Genomic DNA, 9,855 nt, shown 5'->3' with positions numbered 1-9,855 from the left:
GATGTCATTCCTACATACTTTTCCATACCCACCTCTCACCAAGTTGCCTTTAAAAGAAGTACTGAGAATCCCCAAATTATGTCACTCACTCCAGAAATAGCCTGCATTCTCCCTTGAAGGCTTATTCCTTGCTTTCCTAAGTAAACCTCTCTTAAATAAACCTCCATCTGTGCCTCTGACTGGCTCATGCAGAAATTCTTTTCCATCACTTATGCCAAGAACACTGCTGGTCCTGAGTCCAGTTCCTGCTTCTCTCGGAGAATTGCTTGGGCTCTTCTTCAGAGACACCTCTCCTTCCTTGATAATACCACACACGCAAAAATGGGTTTTATAATTTCAATATTTGTTCTGAAAACATTAGTTCCTTAACCATCTTTTGTTCTTTTGAATTTGTTCTTCTAGGAAACCATGTGTCTCTAGATTTTTCTTCTTGAGATTCATTCTTTTCTTCAGTTTCAGAACTGCCAATTGACAATACAGTTCCAGCCTGACATTGTGTTTGTTTCTCCCTTGCTCCCCACTTCTTCATGTGAAGAGCTACTGTGCACAGACCCAAGTTTGTGTGAACTGTTAAGCAGGTTAGTCAGCTATGAAGAGGTGGCTAGAGGAAAGTACAATGAAAGGCAGTAACTTACAAGCAACAAGTCAGACACATGCATTAAGAAAAATCCATGATGTACGGTCTCACCTTCAGCCCAAAGCAATGGAATTGGCCATCTAGGGACTGAGATCTCTGATACTGTGAGCTCCAAATAAACTTTTCCATTTCTAAGATGTTCTTGTCAGGTCTTTTGGTCACAGTGATGTGAGAGATGATCTCAGATGGTGCACAACAGCAGATGGCTCCTTGTCAGCAGGTATAGGCATGGGAAAAGAGCAGGTAATAGAGAACTCACAAGGATGAGTTCTTCCCCTGTAGGTAGAAAGGACCTTGCTTCAAGAGAAATTTGTACTACTGGCTGCTCCTCATTTGGCCCCCTTTCACCTTCACTACTATATTAACCATCCATCTTGGTCCTTTTTCATGCTTCATTCTGATTCTACCTGAGCAATCTTTTTCATTTCTGTGACTTGTAATGAGAACAAGTGTATTTCAGGGCCTTTGAATCTTTACTTGCAGATCAGTGGAGTCTGAGGATTGGCAGAAGAGATAATGCCTTATATAGAGAGATTGGATAGCCAGAAAGGTCCTTCCTTCTGATACTTAGCACCCTACTTCACAGACTGTGGCCTTTCCAATCAATATGGTCACATCCTTTTTGGTGTTACCTTGCTAAATCTGAGCTTTCCTCTGGACGGCTGGGTTTTTGCCTTGGTAGTTATATTTGGGAACTAGTACATAATTAAAATAACAAGGAGTGGGTCTCTTCTAATTTCCCCCAAATCATTGCAAGGTATTTTAAATCCTGTTGTATTAACACATTTAACTATACTCAGATACTCAAAATAACCATATGTAAACACAATTCTAAAGGAAAATCTTCATTGATTGCTAAACAGGTTGTGAATACAACTTAGAAAAAGCTTCTGCCAGTAATTGAACACAGGGGTGCTTAACCATTGAGCAACATCCCCAGCCCTTTTTTATTTTGAAAGAGGGTCTTGCTAAATTGATGAGGCTGATATTGAACTTATGATCCTCTAGCTTCAGCCCCCTGACTTGCTGGTATTACAGGTGTGCATCATCATACCCAGCAAAGGATGGCTTTTTTTGTTGTTTGAGGTAGGCTCTCGCTATGTTGCCCAAGCTGGCCTCAAACTCCTGGACTCCGGCAATCCTCCCATCTCAGTCTGCTGAGTACTGGGACTACAGGCATGTGCCACAACACCTGGCTCAAAAGCCATGTTTTAATAGAGGTTGTTTCCAAGGCCTTAGCACCTCCAATTAGGCATGATAAGACATTAATATAGCCAATATTATATTCTAAAATACAATTTATCTGTTATTCACCAAAATTTTATAAATTTACAGACACAATTTCATAAAGTACCACACTAAAATGTAGAGTTAAAAAACTATAAACTGTAAGATAGTCCAAATTTACTAATTGAAAAATTAGCCAAGTGCAATGGCACACACTTGTAATCACTGCAGGATACCAACTTCAAGTTCAGCCTCAGCAACTTAGCAAGAAGCTGTCTCAACAAAAGAGAAAATGAACTACAGATATAGCTCAGTGGTAAAGCACTCCTGGGTTCATTTCCCAGTATTACAAAAAAAAAAAAAAAAACTAAAAAGATGCACTTTTTCTTAATTTATCCTCACCTCTGCTTTAAAAAAAAAATGGAATTACAGGTGGGCTTTCCTAAACTCAGTTTACAATTTCTTGATTTATCAATTCACCCAATTGGAAATAGATTATCTAGACTGAATTTTTTGCAGGGCAATGATTTGGAATTTCAGATTTTATATTAAATCACTTGATACATAAACAGAAAATGCAACAGCCAAGTGATAACAACTGCAATGTGTAATTCTGACTTGAAGCAGCACATCTGGGTCCAACTTAAGAAATGATCAAGTTAGTGCTGTCTGAATAGGAAGCCCTGTGGAAGAATGGGGACATCGTGAAGCTTCTGGTTTACTTATGTATTAACTGAAGGCAGATGGGATTTTAGCAGTTGATGACTGGCCTATTTTTATTTAGAATTGTAAGTAGGAGAAGGGTCTATTTTACAAACAGTTAAAATCACAATATGCTCAAGATATGCCCTGGAAGGAAATCAGGGGTTTTGGAAGCTTGCTGCTGTACCAAATATTCCAGTACATGAAAAGATTTTATGCAACTTCCAAATTATCACCTATTCCCAGAGACCAGACAATGATGGCAATGTTAAGTTTGGCTTTAAGAAGCACTTTTGGGTCCAACTAGAGAATCCCATCATTTCCTGTTGGGTTGTAGGATCTGGCTAAAATACAACTTGCTTTTTTTAAAATTGAGATACTTAATGGTGCATCTTTACACTACTGAGAAGTCATGAGGGAAAATGCTGGTTTCTCGGGACCCATTAGGTAAAAATTTTATTATTATTATTATTATTATTATTATCATTATTATTATACAGGGGATTGAATCCAGGGTCACTCTACAAGTGAGTTACATCCCAGCCCATTTTATTGTTTGAGACAAGGTCTTGCTAAGTTGCCTGGAACTTGCAATCCTCCTGCCTCAGCCTACTGAGTCACTGAGAAGGATCACAGGCATGCACCACAACACTCAGCAACTTTTCTCCTTCTGTCTCTGTGTTCACACCCATGCCTTTCAGGGATTTGCGGCCACAACTCTGCCACTATGCAAGTGAATGAAACTGGATTCTTATACCATATACAAAAAATCAACTCAAAATGGATTAAAGGCTTAAATGTAAGATCCAAAATAGTAATGTAGAAGAAGAAAACAAAGGGGAAAACTTCATGGCATTAATTTTTGCAATGATTTCATACATGGGTCACCAAAAGCACAGACAACAAACACAAATAAACATCAAAACTTCTGCACAGGGGCTGGGGATGTGGCTCAAGCGGTAGCGCGCTCGCCTGGCATGCGTGCGGCCCGGGTTCGATCCTCAGCACCACATACCAACAAAGATGTTGTGTCCGCCGAGAGCTAAAAAATAAATATTAAAAATTCTCTCTCTCTCTCACTCTCTCCTCTCTCACTCTCTCTTTAAAAAAAAAAAAAAAAAAAAAAAAAAAAAAACTTCTGCACAGCAAAGGAAACTATCAGCAGGGTGAAAAGACAACCTAAAAAATGGAAGAAAAAATTTGTAAACCTACATCTGTTGAATCTCCAAAACATACAATGAACTCCTAAATCTCAATAGTAAACAAAACAAAAAAAAAAACAAAAAACAGTAAACCAATTTAAAAATAAGCTGAGGACTTGAATAGACATTTCTCCAAAAAAGACATATAAATTATTAACAGGTATTATGAAAAAATGTTTGATGTCTAGTCATCAGGGAAGAGCAAATCAAAAATACATTAAGGTGGGGCTGGGGATGTGGCTCAAGCGGTAGCGCTCTCACCTGGCATGTGTGCGGCCCAGTTGGATCCTCAGCACCACATACCAACAAAGATGTTGTGTCTGCCGAGAACTAAAAAAAATAAATAAATATATTTTAAAAAATACATTAAGGTGTCATCTCACACCTGTCAGGATGGCTGTTATCAATGAAACAAGTGTTGGTGAAGTATTGATGAAGAAAATGGGACCCTGTATTCTGTTGGTGAGAATGCAAAATGGTGCAGCAGCTATGGAAAATCAGTATGAAAGCTCCTTAAAACCCACACAGAATTACTATATAAATGAACAAATAAATAAAATATATTTATATAAATAAATAAAATAAAGGTCTATTGATATATTTTTTAAAATGTTTTAAAAAACAGAAAGGGAGAGGAATATATATGAATATCCAATTTTGTTGACTCATTTGTTGAAAAGACCATATCTTGCAGGGCGTGGTGGCACAAGGTTGTAATCCTAGAAGGTCCAGAGGCTAAGATAGGAAAATCTCGAGTTCAAGGCCAGCCTCCTCAATGGCCAGGAGATGCTAAGCAACTTAGTGAGACCGTATCTCTAAATAAAATACAAAATAGGACTGGGGATGTAGCTCAGTGGTCCAGTGCCCCTGAGTTCAATCCCCAGGACCAAAAAAAAAAAAAAAAAAGACTATATCTTTTCTCAGTTTGTTTGGAGGGGTACATGATTTATATGACCTTTTAGTTGAAGCACAGAATCAATCATTCTGCGGTTGACAGGCCTTGCTTATCAGTTTGTGAAAGAGTAGGAGAGAGAGAAAAAAATGGGGTGGAAGAATGTTTTTCAAACCTCTATTATGTATCAAAAAACAAAATTAAAATTGAGAGATTCCTGGGCTTTATCTTTGGGATCTGAGATTGGAAATGGGAAGGGCTGCATCTTGGGTTTTAAAAGCACCTCAACAAGTTGAGGGCCACAGCCGAGTCGGGATGATGCATGGCATTTTTGCCAGAACAGAGTGGTTGAGAGGTGACCACAAGCCAGCAAGCCATTGAGATGATGATGGTTATGTTAAGCTGTGTATTCAATTGTATATTAGACCCCTGCTGTCCGCCTCAGCCTGCTACTTTGGAGTTCTCGTGGGGATTCCTGGGGAGTTCGAGTTGGTTGGGGAAGTGCCGGAGGAGGGATTTCCGGTTGGTGTGTGTTGTGCCCGGGGAGAAGGCCGAGTGTGTGGCGTTCGGGGGAGTTCAGAAATAATGTTTGTTCCTGCTTGAGTGGCTCGTGATTTGTGCCCAGCCAGAATGCGGCAGCATCTGATATGCTATTCATTCTGGAAGTCACTAGGAAAATCAGATGAGGTAGAAGGTACACTTCCTTCAAATAAGTAAACAGTAATTGTAGCCAAAGAAGTTCCCAGCAGAAGGAACGAGTTTGGAGTATACCGTCTGCTCCTCCCAGTGTTAAAGGAGGCAGCATAGGAACAGTATGGAGGAGGACTTGCTCCTCTGCTCTTAAATGGCTTTGTTGCTAAAGTTGGCAGAGCTTTTTGAGATCTTGAGCTCCACACCTTGACGAGATTGAAGCTGTTTCATAATGAGACCATAATACTGTTTGTGAGGACTTTCAGCCATGGCATTTAGTTGAGGATAAACCCTTTATATTTTGGTTTCATGGGATTTAAGGAAATAAGTTCCAGCAAGTCTGTAGTGTTTTGATTGCTTACAAAGAAGGCCTCCTTCGCAAACATGCATATGATGGATATGGGTAGCATAGAGGACATGATTGCGTAGTTTTTCTTCTCTCAAGAAGTGTGTTCCAGGTTGGGGGTGTAGTTCAGTGGATAGAGTGCTTGCCTATCATGTGTGAGGCCCTGGGTTCAATCTCCATTTCCAAGGCAGGGGATGGGGAGTGCTCCTTATCAGTTAGTCTATAGTATCCAGAGCACCCAGAAGGGATAATAAGAGTTTCATTATCAGGTTTGTGCAGTCTTGTTTGGCATGTACATTGAAGAAATTTACCTATTTGGGGACAGCATAGTGACTTCCTATCACCAGAATCAATATGATTTGCTTTATATTTCTATTTTTTAGAGGTACCGGGGGTCAAACCTAGGGTCTTGAGCATGCTAGACTAGTGCTTACCCCTAGACCTCCAGCCCCCAGATTTGGCTTTATTTTAGGAATTAAATCTAAAACTTGGGTTGGGGCAGAGTGCAAGAGTACAAATGCATATGCTACTTCTGAGCACATATGCAAAAGAATTGTAATCCAGATGTTGAAAAGACATTAGCATTCTTTGGTTTATTGCAATAGCCAAAGTATACAAACAACCTAAATGTCCATTGACAGATGAACAAAAAAATGTGATAATACATACAATATAGTGTTTTAAAAAAGAAAAGCTTGAAGATCTTACGCTACATGAATAGTTAAAGGCACATACTGCATAGTTTCACTTATATGAGGCATCTAAAAAATAGAAAGATGTATTGAATCCAAGAATGGAATGGTGGCTACCAGAAGCATAGGAAGGGGGAACGAGGAGTCACTAATCAAAAGTTGCAGTCAAGTGAGATAAGTTCTATAAATCTGCTCACATTGTGCTTGTAGTCAACAGTACTGTATACTTAAAACTTATAAGTTGGTAAATCTCAAATTTATTTCTTCCCATCAACAAAGCTGGAGTTGTCCTAAAATCTGATGCATGGAAATTTCCAAAATGGAATGCCCCTAACCATACTGAGATGGAGCCAGTTCAGATTCCAAAGAAAGTAGCCCTAAATGCCAGGGTGAACAGTTCAAACTTAGGAAAATTTAAGAGTGCTGCAGGTAATCCTCTCAACAGAGGCAAGGAAGAGGTGTCTTACTTAGGTATGTTTTCAGCAAGGAAGCCAGGGTACAGAATTCATTCCAGTATTTAAGGAATCTTGTCTCAGGACCAGGGCCAGTTTCCTTTAGTTTGGGGGAACAACCTAAACATCTGTATCAGTGCCTAGGAATGCTCAAGGGCCTGGTTTGGGCTCAAGCCTGCTGGGAAAAATCTGGTAGGTCACAAAATGATTAATGCTGTGGTTTTTTAGAACACAGAAAGAAGGAGGAGACCCTAAAAGTGTTGTTACCACAATAAATTTTAAAAATAAATCTTACCAAGAACTATGTTAAATGGTAATTTGTAGGAAGTGATCTCAAATTAATTCAACCTTTTTAGAGACTTGAATGTGTGTAAATGGGGGGAGGCATGAAGAAGTGGATAACAAGTAGGAAATAAAAAATAGCTCTATCAGAGTCAAGATTAAGTCCATAGAAAGAAGTTTTTGAGAGTAACAATATGAATTTGAGAGAACTGTTGTGGCAGGCTGAACAAAGGCCCCTATATCCATGTTACCTGTGAATGTCACTTCAGATGGCAAAAGAAACGTTGCAAATGTGATTAAGAATTTTGAGGGAGACATGGCTTAGGCTTATGGTAGAGCTATTGCCTGGCATGGATAAAGACAGAAAGGAAGGAAGGAAAGAAGGAAGGAAGGAAGGGAGGGAGGGAGGAAGGAAGGAAGAAAGGAAGGAAGGAAAATTCTTTTGAGCTTGGGAGACTAACTTGGATTCAAGTGGTCACAGGATGTGATCACAAATGTGCTCATTGGTGGAGGGAGATCCCACTGCAGAAGAGAGCATGGAGATAATGGAGGTAGGGACTAGAATGATGCAGCCATTAGCCCAAGAATGCTAGTAGCCACCAACAACAAAAAGAAAACAAAGAAAGGATTCTCCCTCAGAGCCTCAGAAGGAACCAGAAATGTGATTATAGCCTAACTGATTTTGAGCTCTGACTTGAAGAAATGAGAATAAATCTGTATTGTTTTAAGCCACCAAGTTAGTGGTAATTTACTACAGCAGCCACAGGAAACAAATATAATCATTGACATGGTATCTCAACATCAGAACCCAAGAAACACATTTGTTTTATAAAACGTTAAAAAGCCAAAACCACCATTTTTAAGCTAAATCTTTATTTTCATAAAAGTGATTTAAGTATTATCAAAATCAAGTATAATTTCTCTTCCTCTTGTTTTTTTTTTTTTTTAACATTTTCTTAGTTGTCAAGAGACCTTTGTGTTGAAAATCGAACCCAGTGCCTCACACAACTAGGCAAGTATTTTACCCCTGAGCTACAGCCCCCAGTAGTTTTAAAAACATAATGGTACCTTTTGGGAAGGTAAGTAGGGATTTAACCTCAAAGAGATCCAATTGAATTACTGGAAGTGAATAAAGGATCACCTCATTTGCTATTGCAATAATGACTATACCCATTATTCCCTTAGATGGGGTTCCCTTAGTTCTTTATCAGCTCCCTTCAATTTATCTCTGCGAGAGGTTGGGGAAAAATACACAGAATTTTAGTTAAGCTCTTAAAAACAACTTTCTTCTAGACATTGATACTAAGGAAAACCAAAAATATTTAAAATAAGCAAATACTTATAGGATGTAGAAAATTCTTCTACGGCCAGGCATAGTGGCACATACTGTTAATTTCAGCAACTTGGAAGGCTGAGGCAGGAGGATCTTGAGTTCAAAGCCAGCCACAGCAACTTAGTGAGGCCCTCTCTTAAAATAAAACATAAAAAGGGGGCCTGGGGATGTGGCTCAGTGGTTAAGCGCCCCTGGGTTTGAAAGAAAGAGAGGAGAAAGAGAGAAAGAAAGAAGAAAAATTTTTTAACAACGCATTGTGACATCTCTCTCTCTCACGTATACAAACAGATAATCCTACCACCTATAATGTAAATCATAATTTTTTTGGTGCTGGGAATCAAACCCAGATCCTCAAGCATGCTAGCCAAATGCTCTACCACTGAACTGTACTCCCAGACCCCAAAACTACAAATTTGAAGGTAAAAGTTTTAATTGTTACACAAGGTACAGATGGCTCTCATGAGGTCTTCCCAAAGTGGTAAACACACTGTTTATGTAATTATAAAATGTACTTACCAAGGCTTATAGAAATCTAGCTCCAGATAAAATCCTGATTTCACTAAAAAATGAACATCTGACTAGTTTTGAATGTTTATGTCATAATTTGACAATGATCAGGCCCTGTATATACTATCTTCATGGATATAAATTCTAAATGTGAGGGCTGGGGATGTGGCTCAAGCGGTAGCACACTCGCCTGGCATGCGCGGGGCACTGGGTTCGATCCTCAGCACCACATAAAAATAAAATAAAGGTGTTGTGTCCACCGAAAACTAAAAATAAATACTAAAAATTTCTCTCTTAAAAAAAAAACAAACAAAAAAACACTATCCTGTTCTTTAAAAAAAAAGTTCTAAATGTTAATATATTTATCTTTTAGAAAGTCAGATTAATATGAAAATTTAGGTTCACATACTTGATATTAAACTTTCTGTATTATAAAAAATTATCAATGGCAGGAAAGAAATCACACAAAGAATGAGGCTCCTCAACCTGCTGGATGAGTCATCTAACACCTAGTGGACTCAGTAGTTTTCCAGTTTTGTAGTGTGCCAGACAGTAATAATGCCTATTTTTTCAGGAAACAGATGTGAATGTTTTGACCATCTCAAAACTGCTAAATGTGTTGTACAAATACATCTGTATTGTCTGTTTCATTAACAATTAGTTACAAGGGGATTCTTATTAGAATAATACATATCTATGCATGTATAATTTGCCAAAATACTTTCTACTGTCACATATAACTAAAAAGAATTTAAAAAAAGAAAACCAGATGCAAAAGCATCTGATGCCATTATCGGAAAAAAATTCCAAATTATTATTTAATATCCTTAAAGAAATTAATGAACATGGAAAAAAATTAGATGGTTCAAAAAATGAAAATCAATTACTTTTAA

This window comes from Ictidomys tridecemlineatus, chromosome 7 (genome assembly GCF_052094955.1).
Source record: "Ictidomys tridecemlineatus isolate mIctTri1 chromosome 7, mIctTri1.hap1, whole genome shotgun sequence".
NCBI classification, from domain to species: Eukaryota; Metazoa; Chordata; class Mammalia; order Rodentia; family Sciuridae; genus Ictidomys; species Ictidomys tridecemlineatus.
The sequence above is the reverse complement of the archived record's forward strand: the minus strand, read 5'-3'. Positions refer to the sequence as shown.